This window comes from Pinus tabuliformis, chromosome 5_2 (assembly GCF_031772625.1).
Source record: "Pinus tabuliformis cultivar Carrire ecotype Pingquan chromosome 5_2, CPIR1, whole genome shotgun sequence".
Lineage (NCBI taxonomy): Eukaryota > Viridiplantae > Streptophyta > Pinopsida > Pinales > Pinaceae > Pinus > Pinus tabuliformis.
Genome location: NC_142306.1, coordinates 745,560,867 through 745,585,822, shown reverse-complemented (window position 1 = coordinate 745,585,822; position 24,956 = coordinate 745,560,867). Strand labels below are relative to the sequence as shown.

Genomic DNA, 24,956 nt, shown 5'->3' with positions numbered 1-24,956 from the left:
TGAGGAGGGCGGCTACAAGTATGAAAACTTTGTGATGACATACATCTATTTCAGAGCTATCACAAATACCATGTGGCATGACAACTTCCAACTGACAAATATTCAATGCGAGACAGCCTTTTTAATAGTGCCCAGAGCATACATGCAGATATTATACATACAAAGTTTATGCTGTACAATCTGAGGAAGCCTCTATTCAATTTTCTCAATGTCGATACAGATACTAGTGTGCCTGACCCAGGAAAATTTGAATTGGGCACTTGCTAGCAGGGAATCAACAAGATGCCCAACAACATTGGCGACAACTACTTGCTAACCTCAAGGGCTTAGATTCAATCATATACGGTATATAAATAGTGAGCGAGGTGTTTCAACATTTGCTGATAATGTTGACAAATATTTTACCTAAAGGAGCGGGGGACAAAGATACACTTCATTTTTTGGTGCCTTCTGTACTATGAGATTAGAGGATGTTACTACTGCTTCTACAGGGACTTAGAGGGTTCTCTCTTTACTTTCTTTTGATATTAGGATCAAAGGTGGATAGCTATTTTCATCAGACAGATTTTCAGTCACAAATCTCAGCTCTTGCATGCCCTCTCCCACCTTGGGCGGACCAGGAGTAACACATCCTCATAGTGATAGAGGGCCCAAGTCCAGATGAATCCAGAGTGGGGCACTTTTCTCCCGTCAAATTGCTTCTCAACCTCAGTGGAGCAGTCAAATCTATTCATAGTTTCTCTCCTTTGACCTCAGATGTTGGAACTGAGCTTCGTCGCTCTTACATCCCTCCCAGGATTATAAAGTTGGACCCCCCATGGTACTCAAGGACTCTGACAATGAGTTATTGTGACCTTGAGGCCCCCTTGCCATCGATCATTAGATCTATGAGACCTTGATGTCATTGGCTTCATTATCAAATATTTCTCCCTCCTTGACTAGTATTGTGTCCAACTCCTACGTTGGACACCCATTTTGTGTCACTGCACCTATGGTACTGTAATATACACTTTATTTTTTGTCTTAGACTTATTGCTTAGCCTTGTCAAATATTTACCTAGGTTGTACTTTTAATTTTCTTGTACCTTTCTTTCTCTCGTTATATACAAGCTACTTTGCACTTCCACATAGTATTCACATTGGACGTATCCTTTAATCCAATTGACCTACTTTTGTGGTCATTTGTTGGACATTAATAAAATTATTTTATCTATTATATCTAGTATTGATGAAATAACTATATGATATAACCCCATATCTTTTGTAGATGTGAGGATATTGAGGCGAATACTTCTATGCACTTTTATGATTTTCGCTTTAATTCATTGTTTAGGCATCTTGATGTTTATGTGTCATATATAAGGGACGCATTCACCATTTGACAAAAGAGCTACTGCATTTACAAACTAATGTCTCTAAAATAGTGTACCATTGCCTTCATATCTGAGGAGTTTGTTGTTTTGTCCCAAGAAAAAGACCAACATCCATCTCTCACATTTGAATTTCAAACATGGATGCAATTAGTAGACCCACAGTTCTTATGGCTTCAAGGTCTAGGGACCAAGTTTGGTGCAAGCAGACTAGACTAGGATGGAGAGAGTACATACCTTGTTTCTTTGGTGCATCATCCGATGTAAGTGGACGATTTCGTAACCCATCATTGAGGCAAAGTTCGACATTCACCCTTTCTGCCTTGAGGTCATTTTTCATATGGTTTCTTTCCTTAACATAGTTTGATCTTTCAAAGATTCTACCAATGGGAGAGAGGGTATTCAAATGTTGCACTTTGCTCCTCAGAGGTGTTCGCTTCAGGTCCTTCCTCAAGTTGGGCACAAGGTTGGTTCTTAGAGGCATCATGGCTTCTCCAGTTGATTATATCTCCCTAGAGTGCCTTCCCTTGTTCAAACTCTCCCTTGATGCATCCAATGATCAACCATCTCTTGCTGACTAGACAAGGACTGAATCAGGCTATCAAAGAGGATATTTATAGTTGTACATTTAAGTTACCTAGACCTCACCTTCGATTGGCTTGAGCTCAAAGATGTCCTTCTATCTAGAGCACTTTTTGGAGTTGTGGGATGGCATCATTGTCCATCCCCCTTATGGATGCACTTTCTTAAGATCCCTTTAGGATAGCTGTGGGTTGGCTCCCATTGACTTGAGATAGAGAGAGGTCACCATATACCACGATTTGAGTGTACTACCTTTGGGAGCTATCGACAAAGATGCACCTTATTTTTCGTTGTCTCCTATACGATGAGATTAGGGGATGTTATCAGTTCCTTTGAAAGGAATCAGGGGGTTCCTTCTCTATTTTTTTAGTACTAAGACCATAACTACCTAATGCTTTTCATTAGGGAGATGTTTTGCCATAAATTTGATTTGTTACCGTGCCTTGGGATGACCAAACCAATCACCTCATACTTGTTGATCTGTTAGATCAGAGCAACAAAAGATAGGCATAGTTTCTGAGTGCACCAATGTGGAATGTTGAGACCCTAAGTTTCTCCTCAACCCCACCTTTTAGGAGGCCAAATGACATGATCGAGATTAGTTTGGTGGTACTAGTTTGTACATCAGGCCACATGTTCTCAATTAGAGAGATCAATGCTAGATGGATTCAGAGTAGAGCGCCTCCTGCTCTTTAGATTACCTCACAGATCCAAAGGAGTAGCCAAAGATCCATTAGGAGTTAACTTCTTTCCAACTCGTATGCTAGAAGTATCCCTTGCTCATACATTCTCCACATGATCATACAACCAGACCCCTTGATGGTAAATGCAATAACTCTTTAGTCAAATGATAAATGCATCCTTATTCATCAGACTTGGGAGATGTTGGCATCATCAACCTCATCATTTGATCTCTCTCTCTCTTGACAAGTTCATGAGTTGTCCACCATTCCATTCTTGGTCAAACTCATTGTGTTTTGTATCGCTGTACCTTTGTCACAAATATATATATATTTTGATATTATACTTATCTAAGTTTTTTTTCTTTATATTATTTTCTACATTTTCTAGGAGTTGTGCGTGCACTCCCACATTGTATTCATATTGGTTGTATTTAGCCTCCCCCTTTGGGGGATTGATAGATACTATCAAGACTAGTTTGGTTATGTTGACCCATACATTGATTTACTATTTTCAGAGCACTAGAGTGACTAGCTTTGGATGGTTCCAGAGCAAGGCTTCCTTGACCTATCCGATTACCTCTGAGTTCCATAGGAGAGACCAAAGATTTATTCAGAGTTTCTTTCTTTCGACCATGGATGCTTTTGAGAAATCAAGGCTTATAGTAATTAGGGTTTGATTCCTCGTTCTTGAAAATTACTTGTGAATTATGTTGGCTTATTTGACTATTTTTATTATTTTATCTTTCATCAAGCAATTATGAAATTATATGTATATGAAGATCACAAGACCAAGAGACACAAGATGTAGGCACTCGGCCAGGGCAAAACCGCTACAAGGGGGAAACCTAGTCGAACTCTTCCACTAGTAGATTCAGATCAAGACGAGACAACCAAGACCCCCTAGACCTAGACAAAGACCTCTAACCACCAAGTCAACCCTTCCCTTCAATAGATGATCCTTGTCAAAGTCTTCTAGTGACAGCTTCCCAACAACAACTTCAATCCAAAATTTCAACCCCCTAGCAACAGATTTTGGGCCCCCAACTATAGAATTTAGGACCTGCAGTAGACACAGAATTACGGCCCCCAACAGCTACCTATAAAATTTGCACGTGTAAGAGATAGATGGCCCAAAAAGTCAGATTCGGTCTTCCCAACTTCTTTTGCCCTTCTCCGGCTACCTAGCTGTCTTTTCTGCTTCTCTTCCTTGAATATCGAACTTGTTGAGTGAGTGAGACAAATAGGTTGAACTGCCTTTTCATATATAGCCTTTCTGCTGGGTCGAATTTCCTTAATGTAGGCTAACTTCATGGGGATAGGGCTGATTTGGTGTGGAGGTGACAAATAACCCTTTTGACTAAAAAATAATTCTTTTTACATGATACAAAGGCCCAAGAAGGGTTAAATCATAATGACAACGACTCTAATGACTCAATACAACCTAAAAGTCGTCAATGGAGGCTTTGACCTAGAAAATGATGACCCAAGCATGAAACCCATGCTTTAATAAGTCATTTTCTTTAATAATAAAATTTCTTTTGACAAGTACAATTATGAAGACTGACACTAGTTACATTCTTCAACAGATGCTAGGAGTATCCCTTGCTTCTACATCATCCCCCCCAAAGGATCATATGGATGGACCCATCGCTAGTTATAGGGGACTTTGATAGCAAGTTAGTGACTAAGTCACCTCCCTTGCTATCAACCATTAGACTTAAGAGCACTTGACATCTTTAGTTTCATCATTGGATCTTCCTATCTCACTCATGGCAGGCTATTGATTATTTTGTGTTAAATATCCATGAAACTCTGCAACTATTTAGATGAAAAAAAACACAGAGATAGAGACACATCATACAAATTGATACAATTTTCTCAGGAAACCCATTAGAGAAAACCTGCTTGCTGGATGTGGCTATTTTATTGATTGTCCTTGGAGCAATTGAACCTATTACAAAGAAATCTGTCTCTCTTGAGAAAGTGTTCTGCTTCTCTTTCAAATCTCAACTAATACAATTGATCTTGGCCTCCCTTGATCACAACTTGTGCTCCTCTTCTTTAGGACACAATTTCTGTGCTCCACAATCAAGACTCTCACTCTCACAATCTCGTGAGCTTGCTTTTTCTCACAACCTTGTGCACAAAACAATTGAATTTACTTTTGCCTTTGTCCTTCCTTTATAGATTTCTTCCATTCTAAATTAGGCTAGTTCAAATTTAGAACTCGAATTGTGATAGCGAGTTAAATGAGAGTGTTCCTCGCTCTCCTTCCAATCATCACTGGAGTTTTAACTTGTGCTCTCTCTAGTCAACACTGGTGATCTTACAAGCTCTTCCTCCAATCAAGACTGAAGACTAACCTACTCTAGCTGAATTGCTAACTGCCAACCAATCCTATATTCAACCTGATGAAGACTTCCACTTAATTAGACCTCCAACACTATGCATGAACTCTTGATGATTATTCTTGTAAAATGGAAATAAACTCACCATCACCGGAGTCTAGCTCATGAGGACAATTTGAGGTCTTCACTGGATAAGGCACAAGTTAAAAGACCTTGCTTGCTAATTTTCAACACTCCCTCTTAGTGAGGAAGGTACTTCTGGAAGAACCTCGTCCACTTGGATCTGTCACCAACACTACCACATTCTTCGCTGTTGTAGTTGCTCCCTCTAAACTAGAAGACTTCCTTGCTTTCTCCTGAAAAATCTAATCTGAAAACCTGTTCTTTCCAATGATGCTCTGCGAGTCTATCACGTCAGTTGTAAGTGCCATGTACCTTGTGTATCTCGATGGCTGCTTATTCTGCCTGATGGTGGTACTGGGAGTTCTAACTCTCTTCTAGTTCCTCCCAAACAACTCCTCTGCCCTCTTGGCTTGAACTCTACCTATAGTTGGAGTCACTGACTAAGTGGCTACCTCTGCTCGCCCTAGGCTCTGCTCATCATCTTACTGGTCAGCCCAAATGCCAACTAGCTGAGACTCAAACTGAGATACTGGCCGAGGCTCCATCTTGAGTAGCTTCTTCTTAGTTATTTTAACCTACTCTTGCCCTAAGGATTCTCTTAGAGTTGTGCTCTCCTCAACCATCACTTCTCTACTTTGTGCCCTTCTTACCTTGCTGCTCAAGACTGTGCCTTTCTTTACCCAAAACTTGTAGAGATTCTTCATCCTCACATCTATTTGCTTCTTACATCCAGATGTTAAGTGTTGAAGGTAAGCCTTACCTCTGCGGAAGATGACATCATAACCCTTGTCCTGAAGGGTAGCTACCGAAACAAGATTTTGCTTCAGGCCTGGAACATAGAGGACATCTCTGAGATGAAGAGGATTACCCGACTCCCTTTGAAAACTGATAGTGCCAACTCTTGTAGTTGCTTACACGCCATCATCTCCTAGCTCAATTTGAAACCGCATGTCCTCCTTTAGGTGGCTGAAATACCTTTTGTTCCCAGTCATGTGGAAGGATGCTCCTGAATGAATATACCATACGCTATTGTCCGTTGAGCCTGCCATGGAAGCTATCAATGAGACATCTTTCTTGAACTGGGCAGAAAACGCATCTACCTCCGCCGATGCAGCTACATGATGCTTATTGGATTCCTCCTTCCGATTAGGACACTTAGTGGGATAGTGCTCAAACTCATGGCAATGGAAGCACTTGATCTTGCTTAGATCCTTCTTCTTCTCGTCCTTCTCACTGGACTTAGCCTCTTCTTAGCCCTTCTTGCCCTTGGCTCTACTACCTTTGTCTATTAGGAGGTCTTTTCTTTCCAACCATGCTCTGCGAGTCTATCACCTCAGTTGTAAGTGCCATGTACCTTGTGTATCTCGGTGGCTGCTTATTCTGCCTGATGGTGGTACTGGGAGTTCTAACTCTCTTCTAGTTCCTCCCAAACAACTCCTCTGCCCTCTTGGCTCGAACTCTCCCTATACTTGGAGTCACTGACTAAGTGGGTACCTCTGCTCGCCCTAGGCTCTGCTCCTCATCATCTTATTGGTAAGCCCAATTTCCAACTAGCTGAGACTCAAACTGAGATACTGGCCGAGGCTCCATCTTGAGTAGCTTCTTCTCAATTACTTTAACCTACTCTTGCCCTAAGGACTCTCTCAGAGTTGTGCTCTCCTCAACCATCACTTCTCTACTTTGTGCCCTTCCTACCTTGCTGCTCAAGATTGTGCCTGTCTTTACGCAAAACTTGTAGAGATTCTTCATCCTCACATCTATTTGCTTCTTACATCTAGAAGTTAAGTGTTGAAGCTAAGCCTTACCTCTGCTGAAGATGACATCATAACCCTTGTCCTGAAGGGTAGCTACCGAAACAAGATTTTGCTTCAGGCCTGGAACATAGATGACATCTCTGAGATGAAGAGGATTAACCGACTCCCTTTGAAAACTGATAGTGCCAACTCCCGTAGTTGCTTACACGCCATCATCTCCTAGCTCAATTTGAAACCGCATGTCCTCCTTTAGGTGGCTGAAATACCTTTTGTTCCCAGTCATGTGGAAGGATGCTCCTGAATGAATATACCATACGCTATTGTCCGCTGAGCTTGCCATGGAAGCTATCAATGAGACATCTTTCTTGAATTGGGCAGAAAACGCATCTACCTCTGCCGATGCAGCGACATGATCATTATTGGATTCCTCCTTCCGATTAGGACACTTAGTGGCATAGTGCTCAAACTCATGGCAATGGAAGCACTTGATCTTGCTTAGATCCTTCTTCTTCTCATCCTTCTCATTGGACTTAGCCTCTTCTTAGCCCTTCTTGCCCTTGGCTCTGCTACCTTTGTCTGCTAAGGCAAAGTTCTTGTCCTTTGTTGGAGCTTCTCTACCAGCTCTGCACTTCTCTAGATCTCTTCTTGAATGCAATCACTCCATATCCTTTCCCAACTGGGAATATTCTTTGTGCCACTTACTGCATCTTGGAAACTATACCAAGACTTAAGGAGTCCCAGAAGCGCAAGACTCACAAGGTATTTTTCTGGTACTGTCTCGCCCACACCACCTAGCTCATACCAAATTTGGGTGAACTTTGAAAGATATGTGATGATGGGATCTCCTTTACTTATTCAGATACTTCTTAACTTCTATTTGAGAGCAAGCTTCCTGACATCACTAGAACCTTGATACAAATATAAGATGGCTTTAAACGTCTCAAATGCAGTCTTCTTCTCATGGAGATGAGGAATAATATGGTCTCTGATCCCTTTAGGAATGATCCTCCTCGCCTTGGTGTCATTCTTGCTATGTTGAGCCAACTGGAAACTAGGTGGCACTATTTGATTCTTCTCAAATTTTAGCACCCCATTATCTTCCAACACCGCATGTATTCGCTCCTTCCATGCACAGAAATTTGAGGCCCTCTCTAAACTGTGATCTAACCTTAGCCCTGGGAATGATATACTGCTATCCAAGGAACTGCTCTGCTCTGCTCGTCAAACTCTAGTGCTAGCCCTCCTGACTAATCTGTGCTCAAGCCTAACTGATCAACTTGGTGCTGGTCTTTATACTAATTTCTGCTATGATACCATGTTAAATTTCCATGAAACTTTGTAACTACCTGGATGATTATCTGAAAATTGAAATCTAGTTTATTTTAACCAAGATACGTAGTCTCTTAACAATTCATGAGCAGCGTCTCTTAACAATTCATAAGCATCGGAATAAAAACACAGAGATAAAAACATCACACAAATTGATAAACTTTTCTCAGGAAACCCAACAAGAAAAACCTACTTGCCTGATGTGGCTATTTTATTGATTGTCCTTGGAGCAATAGAATCTATTACAAAACACTCTGTCTCTCTTGAGAAAGCATTTTGTTTCTCTTCCAAATCTTAGCTAATACAATTGACCTTGGCCTCCCTTGATCACAACTTGATCTCGGTTCTTGCACACAATTGATCCTCTGCTACCTCCTCGACTTGCTCTGTAGACCTTGCTATCTTGCATCAATTATGCTCCTCCTTCCTTGTGCACTTGGGCCTATTTAATCCTTGCGCCAATCTCCTATTCTCTAGCACATTTATGGCCCTATTTCTTAGTGCACATGGGCCTATCTCGTTGCGCACAAAATCTCCTATTTTGTAGTGCACTTGGCCCTTATTTCTATGCAGACCCCAACAACACACACCTGCGCACAATCAATGCCCCTAAATTCTACCACACTTGTGCTTCTATTCTTTCGGACATGATTCCTGCTCTCCACAATCAAGGCTCTCACTCTCACAACCTTGTGAGCTTGCTTTGTCTCAGAACCTCGGGCGCAAAACAATTGAATTTACTTGTGCCTTCATCCTTTGTTTATAGACTCGATCCATGTTAAATTAGGCTAGTTCATATTTAGAACTCGAGTTGTGATAGCGAGTTAACTGAGAGTGTTACTCGCTCTCCTTCCAATCATCATTGGAGTTGCTAACTCGTGCTCTCTCTAATCAACACTGGAGATCTAACTCGCTCTTACTTCAATCAAGATTGAACACTAGCTCGCTCTGACTAAACTACTAATCGGAAACCAATGTTACCAGACTCGGAATCGACAACAAATCGGCGAGGCAAAAGAATGAAGAGTTTTAATTGGATCGGGAAAAAATCAGAAAAAAATCGTGGAATTCAATAAATAAAAATATACACATATATTGAATTAAAAAACATTTTTCATTGATAGTAAATAAAGCATATCCAAACAATGCATAATATCAATAGATGTCCAAAATATCATGAATGAATAAGTATCTCATAAATGTTATGAGTCCAAACATGAACCGAAGTATTGAGTCCGGACTCTGAACCAGTGACTACATAGAACCAGAAGCATCTGCTTCTAAAAGTTTACAAAAAACTACATACTAATCAGTAAAAAAATCAGTAACTAAGAGTCTTAGACTCTTAAGAGTGAGAACTAGAAGTGATTCCTCCCACTCCTTCGCTTGCTTGAATCTCAAAGTTCTCCAAGTCATGTAGGCTTAAAAGAGGAGGAGGCTCCTCTAATTGGACCCAATCTGCTGCATTTGTAGTTTGCAGATCTATCTCTCCAAGGTCGATTGGTGAATGATCCAAACCTTTCACTATCATGAGACATTGAAACGTGAATTAAAGTTTGAACTTTGAACTTTAAAGTGCAAATCAGATTATTAAACCTTCAAATTCAGGTTCTCACCTAGTATTTGCTTCTTGCGAAGTCGTAGATTGTAATGGACAAAAACAAGGTCATTTAAGCACTTTTGTGTCAATCGGTTGCGCTTTTTAGAATGTATTTTCTCAAACATGCTCCAGTTGCGCTCACAACCTGAAGCATTGCATGCTTGGTTTAAGAGTCGTGAATGGCGAATCTCTTCAAATTTGGCGTATCACTACCAAAGATTTGCCACCAAAGACCTAGCAAGTGGCAAGGTTTCGTGAGTAGAAGTACTAAATACTAAATAGTAAAAACTTAAAAATACCACAAAATTTAATAAAACATTTAACATACAAAATAAAGTTTAAACAAATTTAATGAATTGATGAAGCCTTCAAGCCTCAAAGGGTACTTGGCAACATCTTAGACCTTTCTCGTATAGCACTGGTATAGGCAAATAATTTAGTTGGCACCCTATAATCCTGTAGTTGGGCAAAGACACGACTTTGAAATTTTGGATCAGGGAAGCACCTTTCAATGCATGTCATAAGTCCTCTGCCAACCTCCCCATCCTCATTAAATTTGCTCTTATCATAAAAATATTGTGGGTTTAAGAAGTACCCAACAACATGTAAGGGGGAATGCAATTTCCTGTCCCAACGGGCATCAATAATGTCCCAAAGAGGCATATACTTTGCCTCCTCATCCCCATATCTCCTTTTGATGGCCTCCTTTGCGAGATTCATCACCTCATAAATGTAACCCATAGCGGTTTTGTCACCATCAACCATCCTGGAATTTCAAGCTTTCAAATCTAAAGAAATATGAAACATTGAAAATAAAAAGAAGCTTGAAATGAAATTTTAAAAATGAAAAAGTCAAAGGACTTGAAGTACGTGAGTACTCTAACAAGGGACTCCATCACAACAATAATCTCTTCGGCATCTTTCTAGAAATCGTCATTAAACAAAAGTGCAACAATTTCAATGCCTTCAAGGGCCTTGGAATGTTTAGATGCCATCCACTTAGGTCCCAAGAGCATCCTCTTCAGATTTATCTTTTGCTCAACCATAGATTGCAAAGATATGAAATTTGTTGCAAATGTAGTCACTGCAGTTTGAACAATTTCTTTACCTTCAATGTATTTTCTAATGGTGGTTAGGACAATAGTGTGGTTGTATAGGTATTTGGTTATGAATATTGCCTTCTCCACAACCTCATGTATCCAATGAAGCTTACCAATGTCCTCAAGCATTAAATCTATGCAATGAGAAGCACAAGAGGTCCAAAAAATAGTGGGGTGCCTAATCTAAAAAAGTCTACCAGCAACCATATAATTTGCTGCATTGTCGGTGACAATTTGTACAACATGTTCTTCTCCCACTTCCTGAACGACTTCCTCCATCATTTCACAAATAAGTTGGCCAGTCTTAACCTTGTTTGATGCAAGGAAATTTATTAAAGTTCTATTCCTCTGATCTGTCCATCCATCGCTCATGATGGTGCACCCTGTTTCTACCCATGATGAATGAAACTCAGATAGGACAATGGCATCTTCAACACTCTCTATCAACAAATCTGTCCTAAGGCTCTCTGATGTAAGGGCTTTGAACCTTGGACCTGCAACAACAACTGCATCAATCATAGCTTGCCAATAAGGACTTTTGGTACAGAGGAAAGGTATGTCAGAATAGTACCAAAAGTTAGCAATGGCCTTCCTTGCCTGACTATGGATATATTTTTTAGAATCAATGGCATCCAAGGTAGGTTGGGAAACGGGTTTTGTACAGGGAGAAAAAAAGTTGTTTATGTTTCCACATTTAGTGTTGAATGCAGCATAATTCATTTGGCCTTGAGTTTGACTTGGACTTGGAGGCATGTGTGGGAAACTTGGGAACGACATTGAGGATTCAACAAAGGGAGATGACAAGGGGGTATTGGAAGAAACTTCGTCCAATCCAAGAGTTCCTATTTCTTTATTTTGCTTTGCTTTCTTGGCATTATGTTGACTGAACATATCAAGGGCCAAGGTTGCTTGGTGTTTGACATTTTCGTCAACGTGTGCAAAGACCTATATCATGGCCGGGTGTCTGTGCAAGGTGGTACTTGAATCTATAAATGTCTCCACTACATTTCGCTTTGCAAAATTTACAAAGGAGCTTGGGGTCTCTAGGAATCTTGTCATAATAAGCCCAACCAAAGTCCTTCTCCCTCGACATTGTCATTGATTTGGACTTGTGTTTAAATTGTGGCTTCAGTTAAGAATCAAGATTTGAAGATGTGGCTTTTGTTTAATTTGTGGCTTCAGTTAAGAATCAAGATTTGAAGACGTGGCTTTTGTTTAATTTGTGGCTTTTGTAAAAGACAAAAAAATAAAAAATAAAAAATGCAGAATTCTGATATAAGTGAAAATTTAAATGATCTTAAAATTTAAATCATCTGAGTATTAAAGAATCCCATGTATTTCGTTGTGACTATTGACTGTGGACCTTGAAGAGTCAAGACTTATTTTTCAAACTGCAATTATAGACCAGGCAAACAATGGAACCTGAACTGCTAATCATTTTATAAAAAAATTTAAAAATGTCATTAAGATTTGTTGGTTCTAACTTCTTTTTCAGATTAAATTTCTCTGGAGCACCTGATTCTTTTTACATGCTAGCAAATAGACTGAGTACAAGCATTACATTTAGGACACCTATGCACGGTTAACTCAACGAAGCTGGTTTGTAAATTAACTTCACAGATCACGGTTCTAAATACAAGACTTGTCAAGGGATGAGTCAGAATATAGACTGTAATTTGTATCACAAAAGAAGGGTCTTCAAAAGTCTGATACTGTACCTGTGCCCTTTTAAAACACAGTGAGGATATCCGATAACCATCACATGAAATGGCAATGGATTAATAATAGATGAGCCATGTTAAAACCTAATACTAAATAGTAAATACCATCATATCCCAAATTATACCTGAGTGTAAACATTACCGAGCATTACCGAGTCCCGACCCCAACGAAATGGTCCCTACGCAGGTTACCACAGCGATGCCGATTACCATAGCGAAACGGAAAGTTGGTAACCACAACCGCCAGCGTTTCATAATAAAACTAGGGACCATAGCGATTACCACAACGAAACGGAAAGTTGGAAACCACAGCTGCCAGGCGTATTGTGAAATCCAAGTGGCAGACTCCAGCGGGCGAATCGACTTCTCATTAACCTAAAAACTTGCTGAGTCAATCGCCTAAGTCGGGGAAGTCGTGACAGATCGCCAAGTCGCGACTCAAACTCGTGTTGGCCACAAGTCAAACTCGCGTTGGCCACAAGTCAAACTCGGTCAATGCGAGTTTGACTCGCGCAGAGCCAACTCTGCTTGTTTAGCGGCTGAGCTGACTTTCACTTGCGATTAATCGCCAAATTCGCTGATTCCTGTTTCAGTGCTGCCAACCAATCCTATTGTCAAATTGATGAATACTTCCACTTGACTCGACCTCCAACACTAGCATGGACTCTTGATGATTATTCCCATAAACTGGGAATAAACTCACCATCACTGAATTCTAACTCATGAAGACAATTTAAGGTCTTCACTGGCTAAGGCACAAACCAGAAGACCTTGCTCGCTACGTTTTCAACATTTTGTATCGTGTCACAGTCCTTTATATGTGTGTCACGGCAGCACTACTGCTTGTTTCTTTTTGTTATCTTCAACATTTCCAAGGAGCTGCCCTTGCACTCTCATTTTATATTCATACTGATTATACATTTCTTCAGTCCCATTGACCTATGTTTGTGGTCGTTTGTTAGACATTAATAAAATTATCTTATCAGTCCCATTGACTTGCTTTTGTGGTCATCCATTGGACATTAATATAATTATGTTATCTTATTCTAAACACAGTAGTTGCGACTGAGAAATATACAATCTCATCCCTGGCCTCTACAACTTGATCTACAAACCTGATTTTGGTTCCTTCTGTTTCAGAATATAAAACAGTGGTTATGGTCCTGACCTCGAACACTGGCTTGTATTGGTAAGGTTGAAAGGAGATCCTCTGACCATATTCCAGTCTTCCCATGGTCCATTTCCATACACCTGTCTAATCAAATTATAGGTGGTTGCAATTGAGGTGTTTTTCCAGTTTCACTAGAGTTAGTTTTATGGTGTTTGAACGTTTCGACACTCTATGAAATAAAACAGAGCAAACTTGGTCTTCTACATATTATGGGTAGGAGAATTGCAGGATTGTAGTATGATAAATGCTTTTGTGATTGCTTTGTGATGATGATGATTTTTATTGTATGTTGTAGTGTGGTTTTGGGAACTGTTGAGGCCAATGAGAGCCTCAATGTTCAGGTATTTTGGTTCAGATATGTATTTCCCCCTGCCATTTTGACCCTTACATGTTATATACATGATCGAACTCAACATAGTTGGTGTCTAATAGTTTGGATTTACACTGAAGTACATGAATATATAATTCTTTTATTAAAATTTGAATGTTTTACATATTTTTTATATGGTTGGTTCTTTTCCGATTTTTTCCCCAGTTCCAGTAAGGTTCTTGGTCTAGGTCAAGGTTTTGGTTTTCTGGTTCTAGTCCAGTTTCCTTTTTTTAAGATTGCATTGCCCAATACAGTATTAAGGGTGAATTGTCTTCTATTATCTTTGAAATCAAATGGGCATGCCGAAGTAAAACTTTAAGCATGCCAAGGCACTTGTCATGGTCATAATCAGTTGTTGTCCCAACAAGAAAAATATTCTTGATTAACACCAGATATAATAATGAGATACTTTAAGGTTTTTATGGATTCTAACTTACCATGTAACATACTAACAAGATGTACCCCAAAATTTAATTTTTTCTCTTTTAATTATTATTTTAATTTATCCATAGGTAGCTGATACAAAAATGTCCACCTCCTCATTAAATTTATTTTCTGGTAAATAAATATTGTTAATTAAAAAATAAAATTGATATAGATTATGACATGTGTCCTGTTGAGCTTATTTGTTTTTTAGGTCTCAACAGTTGACCCCTAAATTATGTTGAATCAGATCCAGACATGGTATTCAATTGTTGACCCCTAGATGAGTTCTATTAAACATTTTCTTTCTAAATGACTGGAAATTGATAAATACACCACAATCTACAGATAGTGACATTTTGTTCCAGGTTTGCGGATTTACATGGTTTGTGGAGAGACAACTTCTTTTGGTTTCTCAATCCAAGAATCATACGGTCGGGCGAGCTTCCTTTCTTATTATTATTTTTCTTTATGTCCAACCTTTCTCTGCAGGTTTTGAACCATACTGCTTTGAAACTTGTTGGAGTCTCTGGTATTCCTGACTGCAATTCACTAGAAGGCTTAACCAAAGGAATTTGATCCCTTTTCCTTTCCAAATGATCCATCCTCTGTCTCGATTACTTCTCTCTAGGGGGTGTAGACAGAAAGGGAGATTGGCAGTGTTGTCTCCTTACCCATTATAGGGTCAGTGGCAGATGTGTTGGGCTGAGTACTCTTTATTCTTGATTGATTACGCCCAATGGTAATCAGTCATTGATCCTGCCATCAAGCTGATTTGAGATTCCTCCACTTTTTTTTTTTTTTTTTCGCTTGAGAAGCATTTGCCTTTGGACAAGAAGCAACCATGTGTTCATTTGGGAAATAGAATCAACAGTGGAAAACACTTAGCATGATTTTATTTCCAGAACACCCTGGCTTAAATCTGCATAAATACAGATTTTGGCAGTGGTAGAAGCTGACAAATTTCTGCTTTTATAGGAGTGGCCTTCGTACTCCCACTTTCTATTGCCATTTATGTACTGAGGTGTACCTCTGATCATTTTTTGTCATTTGTTTAACATTAATAAATTTCTCTCGTCTTATCTAGGCATAGGATAATAAACTTAGTGCATTAGCTATGGACATGTGTTAAGTTTAGGTATGTTCTATGCTTAGAGCAATTTATTTCAATTTTCATAGTTAGCTCAATACCTTTTCCAGATTAGCAATCACATCAGCATTAAAGTAAACTGCAGATAGAACATAAACATAAATCGCAGAAGACAAGCCAAGACAAGAGGACACAAGATGTGGCGCTAGCTAGGGACAAACCCCAATGTGGGGAAACCCTTGATCAATTCTTTTTATATGTTCTTCAATAGTTCAGCAGAGAGAGAGAGAGAGAGAGAGAGAGAGAGAGATAGAGAGATAGTACATTTACAACTGAAGTCAACATTTTGACTTATCTAGATGAAAGCATAGATCATCTCTAAGAAGATGATACATGAGATCAGTTGAAGACACGCTGCTTCAACTGATTCTCCAAGGTGACTCCTTCACCTATCATTGTGCTGCATCTCGTCATGATGCTGCACGTCACCGTGCTGCATCATGCTGCACCGATCATCACAATGCTACATCTCATCATGCTTCATCAATCATGACGGTATCCATCACTGTACTGCATCATGTGCCATTGCTGCACCATGTTGCCATACTGACCTATGTGTTTGCTGCACCTAGCTAGTTTGCTGTCCCTTGCTTGCTTGTTGTCCCGAGCATGCTTGCTGTCCCTTCCATGCTAGCTGTACTTGCTGCACTAAGTATCATGCTGCTGTCCCAATGTGTTATACTAGCAGCACTATGATGATATACTGCTGTACCTCACCATTGTGCTGCCCTTCATTATGCTATGATACACTTCATCGCTGTACCCATTATGCTGCAGCATTCATCAACATGCTGCTGCAATGTATCTGCTGCTTCAATGTATCATCACTGTTTTCTCCATCGAAGTGACTGTACTATTAGCAACACAGTCTTAACATATGCTGCCTTGCTGGACAAACTTCAACGTATACCCTTCAACACTCTTCTCCATGTCATACAAGCCGCTTTCAGACCTTCCTTCCTCCATGGCTGTGACTGGGGCATGCTTGAATAGTCTTCCTTTATATCACCTGGAGGACTGCGGTTAGGGCAGCATAGAGCTTCTCCATAGGGCTGCTTTTAGGGCAGCGTAGGGCTCTCCAATAGAACTGTGTATAGGGCAGTGTAGGGCTTCTCTTTTAGACCAGCAATTAGATCTCTGCTTGCTGCGTTATGTAGGCTTCCTTCACTGTGTTAAAATCTCCTACATGATAGTGTTAGGATCTAGGGCATCCTCCAGGGCAGCGTATCCTCTTTAGATCTCTCCTCCCACCAAAACCCAAAGACAAGTGGAGAGGAAGAGATCACCAAGAGGATGTGTGTCCAAATGACTTTCAAGGCATCTCAATTTATACTAAAACGTTTAGCACAAGTGGGGTTTATTTGGTTGCTGGCCGACCTTGACGAATTGTCCCATAACACAAATAATTTCATATTTCCATGAATACTTATCGGAATCGGATGATTTTTAGATCAATCCTATGCCTCTCGATGAGAGGGATCCATGAAAAATATCAGCTGCCATTAATAAGATGACCCACATGGAGTTTGGCCCTAGTTGCCAATTTTAACAACATGAGATTTCCTTTTGAAGGGCAACTTACCCAAATCAGGACAATGAATACATATGCAGGTTGAAGCTTGGTAATGCAGATTTTGGCTGTGGTAGAAACTGACAATTTTTTTGTCTCTAGGCTGAGTTGTAACCCCCTAATATTCACATGGGGAAAGTAGAATTTTAGATCCCACTCAAAATTCAGCAGACTTAACAGTTTTTAGGATTTCAGGATTGGCAAGATTGCAATGCTTCCATTGGAATTTGTTATGTATGAGGGTATGGAACTAGCATTTAATCAAGAGCACCAGACATTCTATGTTAATATGTACATTGATGTTAGTGGCATTGATTATTGAACTCCTCTTATGATGATTCACGACCCTACTAAAAATGTCCCCATCACTCAAACAAAATTTTGACTTGACATGCTAAGTTCTTTCTATCTTATTTTAATGCTTAGAGGGTGAAATTGATGATGATGATCCCAAAATAGGCAATGATTTTGATGATATGTATGTATTTGTTGTAGCATGATTTTTTTTGGATGCTAGTGGTCATCTAGACCCTGTTTTTGATGTATTTTCAATTCAGATATAGATTTTACTCTGTGACATTTTGGTTATGTGCACCCTTACATGCTATATAAATGAGAACTTTTGCTTATTTGTGCATAAATGGTTTGGATTCATATGACATGAATGTATATAGTTTTCTTTATAATTTTATTTGATGCATTTTTGGTTGACCAGTTTTTTTACTGGTTCCTGGTCTGGAGGGTCTGCTGGTTTGGTTCTGATTGACATATCTGCTTGCAAACACAAATTGTTGTGCTCTCGGATCTGCCAACTCTGTGTGTAGGTTCTGTGGATTTGATATAGATTTGGATCCATATCCATCCCCTAGAGAAGAAACAGATACTGAAACTTCCAGTGAATTTTTAACATTGTATCCCAAAAACAATCCTGAAGGTTAAAACCCTAAACCCCATTCCTTGTGAAGGACTCATCTATCCTTATGTCAAGCCCTGCTCTTGAGGTCTGATCTATCAAGGTTTATTCTCAATGTTTGATCTATCATTATGGTCAAGATTTGATGTCAATGTCTGATCTATCCTTATATGCAACATTGTTGCTCACATTAGTGACACTGCTATTTAGACTTGCCATGCACTCCAACAAAACCACTTGATTCATTGTTGATATGGACATGATGATGTGGCTCACAAAAATGTGTTGATGACCTACTAGATGCTCATGCTGAAATGGTCATGAAAATTATCCGTAATCAATTATGGTTATGGTACATGGGTCGCTAATAGTAATATGAATGAGAACTCTCTTTTTTGGTTTTGGTTATAACCTGTGGTTCTACTCTTGTGATTCCTGAGTGGTTTTCATTCTTGTCTTTGTTTATTATAAACCTATTTATATTTTTTTTATACTTGACATTTTAACCTTATTGGGATATTGGCTTTTCAAAAACTGGTAGATCCATATCCGGATCCAAAGCCAGATCTGTATTCATATTGTAGTAACTTGGACAAATTGGAAGCAATAAACTCATAGAATTAGAGTTCCACCTTAGGGCTTATCAAATATTTATTTGTTAAAACCTCAACTGTTGCGTTCTTGTAATAATTCAACATGAGAAGATTACTTGGCGAATTAACTTCATTTACCCACAATAAAGTGATAGTAAGTAAATTTATTAATGTTCAACTGATGACCACAAAAGTAGGTCAATGGGACTGAAGAAGAGTACAGTCAGTATGACTACAATGTGGGAGTGCAAGTGCATCTCCTAAAAAAATATGCTAACATATAGAGAGAAAGAAACGGGTGGCAGTGATGACGAAACACATATATAAGATACCATGGTATAATACAAAATACTCAATAGTCTGGAACACAATACAAAATAATAATGGCCTGCTAAAAAGGAATGAGTGAGTGAGATGGTAAGGTCTGGCAATGGAGCTAGAGATGTCAGGGGCTCCTGAGTCTAATGACCAATGGCGAGTGTGGTGAACTGGGTACAGGTTCACTGTTGAAGTTCCCTGGGGCCAGCAGTGGATCCACTCCAAGTCTTATCCATGTTGCTTTTCAAACGTCTATTTTCCTCTAGTGATAATTTGACATGAGAAGAGTGCTTGGTGAGTTGGCTTCACCTCCCTACTTTAAACATTTGGAACATGTTTTGGACCATGGTGTCAATCAAGAATATACAAGATGTTTGTCTAGTAATAATTCAACATGAGAAGTGTCCTCAGTAAGTCAACTTCATTTTCCACATTAAACTCATAGAAATGAGGCTTTTCCATTTTGTTTATCAATCATCTATTTAGTAGACAATGCTATTTTTCTCAGCAGTGATTCAACATGAGCTAAAGTGCTAGGTAGGTTGGTTTCAGTTCTCCACTTTCACATTGAACAAGAATATAGGAAAGGTTCCTCCCTTAATCTTGTTTCAGAATGGCAGTGTATCAGTAAACCTTGCATAATTCTCAAAACTTTTAGCTATTTTTATAACAATATGCAATAATATTACCTTGGATTTTCATTATAAATGAATAATTTACCAACATCAATATCACAGTCAAGTGTAAACATTAAGGGATTAAAGTTGGGCTCAAGATTGCTTTGTGTGGGAATTGCTGTAGTGGTCAATTAACTAAATGAATGTAGGTGACTGGGGCATAGCCTCCTAACATTCCATGGTAAGGCTTCAAGGTTAAAGTCTTCACCAAAAGTTTTAGACGAGGATTTGCATCGTCTCCTTTGCTTTCCTCCCACTCCCTCCTGGGCCTCTCAAAGGTTTCATCCCATTTACAAATACAGAAACCAGAATGAATCAGGTAATTATTGGACTATCATGGAAAAACCCTTTCCACTGCTCTAGATGACTACATCTCCAAACAGGCAGTGTGGAATAAGTCGCAGGCCAAAGATCAGGTGGTGGCTTTTAGAAGGAATCACTACACTTTGGCTACATTTTTAATCTTGCAAACCATTTTCAAAGAAGCAAAAGCAAGCAAAGCTTTAATCTTTAATATTGCTGCTCTATGGACTTGTGCAAAGCTGTTGATACAATGCCAATAAAACTGCTGTTTGAAAATCATAAGGTTTTTACCAGTGAAATGGAAATTTCACTTTAAATTGCGATTTTCAGAGTTTGAATTGGATTGGCCTCCAGCCAAATTCACTTAGTCAAATTTGCATTGATCAAGCTTGATGTGGTGAATGCAAATCAAAATTGTGATTTTAGTAGTGATCATGATTTGAATCAGGGACAGATCATGGCAGTTTGTCTATTAAGTTAATTTTTTGTCTCTATTTTTCTGCTTGTTTGAGCTAGTTTGTTCTCTTCCAGTTGACTGGAAGTGACAAACAAAGCTATATGAGGACAACGTAATCCCATCTAAGGCCATCCACTGATGCTGCTGGACAACTGTATATATATATATATATATTGTACTTGTCGAGTTTTTCCTGATTTATTCGGGGTCTGATTCAAACTCTTCGCTTTTTTGTCTCGTCATTTTTTTGCCGATTTAGAGTCTGGTAACATTTGGTATGAATTTCTATGAGATCATTATTGGTATAGTTCGTACCAAGATTTGAAGCACAAAGGACATAAATGATACCATACAATGATGTCCACATTAACCCCCACAAATTGGGTTTTATTTTGATGAATTAGAACATCACATTTTAAAATATGTATGAGGATTAGGTGATAGCTTTCTTTGACCTTTCATCCTACACAATTGTAGGATTACAAAAACAATGGGATTGAGCTCATATTGTGATAACCATGATTTCAAGGTCAATTTTCAGTGGCATTATTTTTGTCAACATTTTAAAGAAAGATGCATCATTTGAAGAATTAGATCTCATTTTAAAGTCTATAGGAGGATTAGATGGTTGCTTTCTTTTTTGGGGCCCACATCCTTTTACTATTCTTGGGTGACATTGTCCTCTTATCCCACACAGTTGTAGGACTCCAAAAATTACTGCACACTTGGACCTCATTTTGTGATAACCATTGTCTTCAGTTCAACAATTTAATGACATTACTTCCTTCAATTCTAAGAAAGAGGCATTCAATACTATCCTCACCTTGAAAGGATAGGAGATAGATGTTATCTTGAAGTGATGTATTATGATTCATGTTTTCTTGTCCATTCCTCAATTTGATCCTGAAAACACAGAATCAACGTGTTCCAGAGCATTTGCGGTGGTAACAACCTTAGGGACAATGTTTCCAGATTTAATGTCAGGATCTTCAGGCTAAGTTGTGCCTCTTTCACACCCTGGTTACACCCTAGCTCTTTTACGGTTGTGAGGTTTGGATCCTGTATCTGAGGAAAATAGGTCAACACACAAACAAATAAATAATTCTCTGTTATCATTTTAGCTGAGCTTGATACGACTCAGGACTCATTGCATGGCATACTGTCTCTTGGGCCATAATAGATGCTCTTACTTAGCTCTTCAATGCTCTATGCAACTTGCTAAATAGGGCACATGGATAGCAGGTATGCTAAAGCTTCTTTTCTCCAATTTTTAACCTGGATATTATAAGGTCCCCCTCCTACCATGAGTGCTCCATTGTTGCACATGAAAGGAATATTAGTATATTATGCAGATATCTAAGAATAGATCAAGAAAGGCTACTTGAAAGCTACATTGGTTGAGCCAAGAAAAGTCCATGAGCCAAAATAACCCCTATTTAAAACTTCACCACTGATTTCACTTCTACAGTCAGATGAAATTTAGAATATATACCAGATTCCATCATAAGCTTGACAGCACCTCTATCCAAGCTTTGAGATTATTCCCATCTGTTATGCATGGAGAGTCAAGACAAATCATTTTCAGAGGGAGCATATCATTTGCATGGTGTGCATCTGAAAGTGCAAGTCAAAACTTCATCTTTAGATTTCCGAACTATTATGAAATATGTGGTTGTTATCATTGCTTGTTCATACACTGATGGCCCACTGAGGATTTTCATACAGTATAAGGTTCTGATCAAATGAGATAAGACCACAAATGACAACAAATGTCGAACAAATGATCAGAAATACGTTGTGTTACCAGATCCGCCATGTCTGTCTGCAGGATCCACATCTATCATGGAAGTGGATCCTCTGGAGAAGGAAATGGATCCTGAGCTCATGAAACATATCGTGTGACAAGTGAAATGGGTCCTAAAATTGAAATGGATGCCAAAATTTCTAATGTTTTTTCGACCAGTAGTGATCGCCCCCAAAATTGCTTTCTTAACAAAAATATTTCAAAAACCCTAAACTTCTGAAGGCTAAAATCCTAAACCCCACTCCCACTTAAGGTCTGATCTATCCTTTATATATGGACCTGCTACTGAGGTCTGATCTATGAAGGTCTGCTCTATCAAGGTTTGCTCTCAAGGTTTGATCTATCATCATGGTCAAGCTCTGCAGTCAATATCTGATCTGTTCTTATGTGCTATGTTGCGCACTTCACTGACACTGTTATTTAGTCTTGCCAATGCCTTCAAGAAAACCACTATATTCACTGCTGATATGGACATTTGGCAGTGGCTCTCAGAAAAGCTGTTATGACCAGTTACATGCTCATGCTGAAATCATCTTGAAAATTATCAGTAATCGATGACGGTTTAACTTATCAAAATCAGTCATGGTACATGGATGGCTAAATGTACTATGAAATCTCTCTTTTCTGGTTTTGGTGGTAACTTCTAGTTCTACTTGTGTGATTTCTGACTGGTTTTGATTCTTGACTTTATTTTTACTCTTTTTATTATAAATATACATATTTTTTGTTTGTACTTGCTATTTCCCTTCCATATCCAGATCCCGACTTTTCAAAAATCTGGCTGATCTGTATCCGTATCGGTATCCTGGTAACTTAGCAAATATTAGAATGGGATCACTAAGTATATCTATGTGCATATAAAGTGGGAGTGCACATGCCACTTCTATAAAAGCAAGATAAAAGCAGATTTAATCTACTCTACAACATCAAAGATATTTGAATAAAAAAGGTAAGGTTAGTGTACAAAGCTGTGGTACAGAAGCAGAAGTAAGTGAATCTGAATCCAGGGGAGAATGCCCCTCAAGGAGGAAGCTGGAAGGAAGCCTCGATGCCCCCCAAAACTGTCACCAGAAAATGAGGGGCTGCACCCATCCTCTGAGCCAGAAACCTTTGTAACTGATGCTTAACATCTGAGGCCATAGGGAAGAAACCACTTATATATCAGGGGCTAGATCACCTGAAAGAGCTGGGAGTTGCGGTGTTTCCTGCTGTCTAGAAGGTGCCACCTGTGGCTGAGATCTGGAAGTGGCTGGTGATGGTGCTGTGTGAGCTCTCTCCAAGTCTGAGACAACATGTTCATACAGGTCTTGCTGGCTGAGCACTGCTGGTCACTTGGGGCCTTGAAGATCTGGCCGCAGAAATGGTGCCACTGTCTTCCTGTCTCTTGGTGCCCCTGTATGCCAGGAGCAGAAGAAGGAAAGAGGTAATCGTCCTGTAAGTGTCCGGTCTGTGGGGTGGCTGGAGTCAGATGTATCATCCTATTCCTTTGTGAGATGCTTTACCTCAGATATAGAACTCTTTCAGATTTCCCTCTGTTGCTAACACCAGTCTCATTCCCTCTTCCAGTCCCCACATGGTTCTAGTCACAAGAAGCAATACAAGCAAAACTGCACGACTAGGTCCCAGAACTAGCCCTACTAGGGGATGTAGATTGCGAGATACACGGCTGGGGGATAGTATGAGTCCCATTACACATTCCTTCTGGAGCTTGGATGCTAGAAAGCTGATGGTTGACAGTGTTGCTGTTTTGGTTTTCTTTCTTATGTCCTTCAAAACCTCACCCATATATTTCTTTCAGGCCCTTTAGGGTTTGATAGTATCAGTTTTGACACTCTTCTTGTATTCTCTATGTTTTTTTCCCGATTTTATTGCAAAAAATCGTGAAATCACTATTTTTTGGCCTAGCCATGTTTGCCGATATCTACCAATATTTCGGTCGTATCTTAACTTTGCTGATGTTTGCTGATTTTTACCGATATTTTCTCGATTTTTTCGATTTTTTGGTTTTCCAGACCCTTGCCTATTTTATCCCGATGCCAATGTTTGCAACATTGGTCCTTAAGGGGATGCTTTGGCACCCCTGCTTCTATGTACTTTTTATAGCTCCACCTGCCATTTATGACCAATGACAGACTTCAAAATTATAATTAAATTGAATTAAAATAGAAATAAACCTAAGTTGCACGAAGCGCTGAAACATTTTGGAGTTTCCGAAATGGGTACGTTTAGAAACGTCACCTCTCGAAAATGAAAACGTTGGCCGAAACATGATAAGAAATTTATAAGCAAGGAATAACACATTATCTTGCAAGAAAAAAAGGGAATAAGACCCATAGATGACAATTTAAAAGGAAAACCAAGTCTATATTATCTCTCATAGATGATTACATGATGATCGAGTTTCCGCTGAGTTTTGGGTATGGATACGGCCTGAAACGCCGAGTTCCTAGAAGTTTCGTGCAACATAGTCATAAACGTATATGAAAGTGATCTCAAAGCAACACCAAAATAGATATCAGATGAAGAGAACATCACCCAGCATTTTATTTGATCCTTGTTGGAACTTCTAATACCTTGGGAGCATTGAATTCTTATCA

General features: G+C 39.3%; 1 protein-coding gene across 7 annotated transcripts in view; it reads left to right on the top strand.

Annotated features, from left to right (window-relative positions):
• The window catches only part of LOC149161385 (AP-2 complex subunit sigma), a 75,585-nt gene that overhangs the window by 46,967 nt on the left and 3,662 nt on the right, over window positions 1-24,956 (top strand). The window lies entirely within an intron of this gene.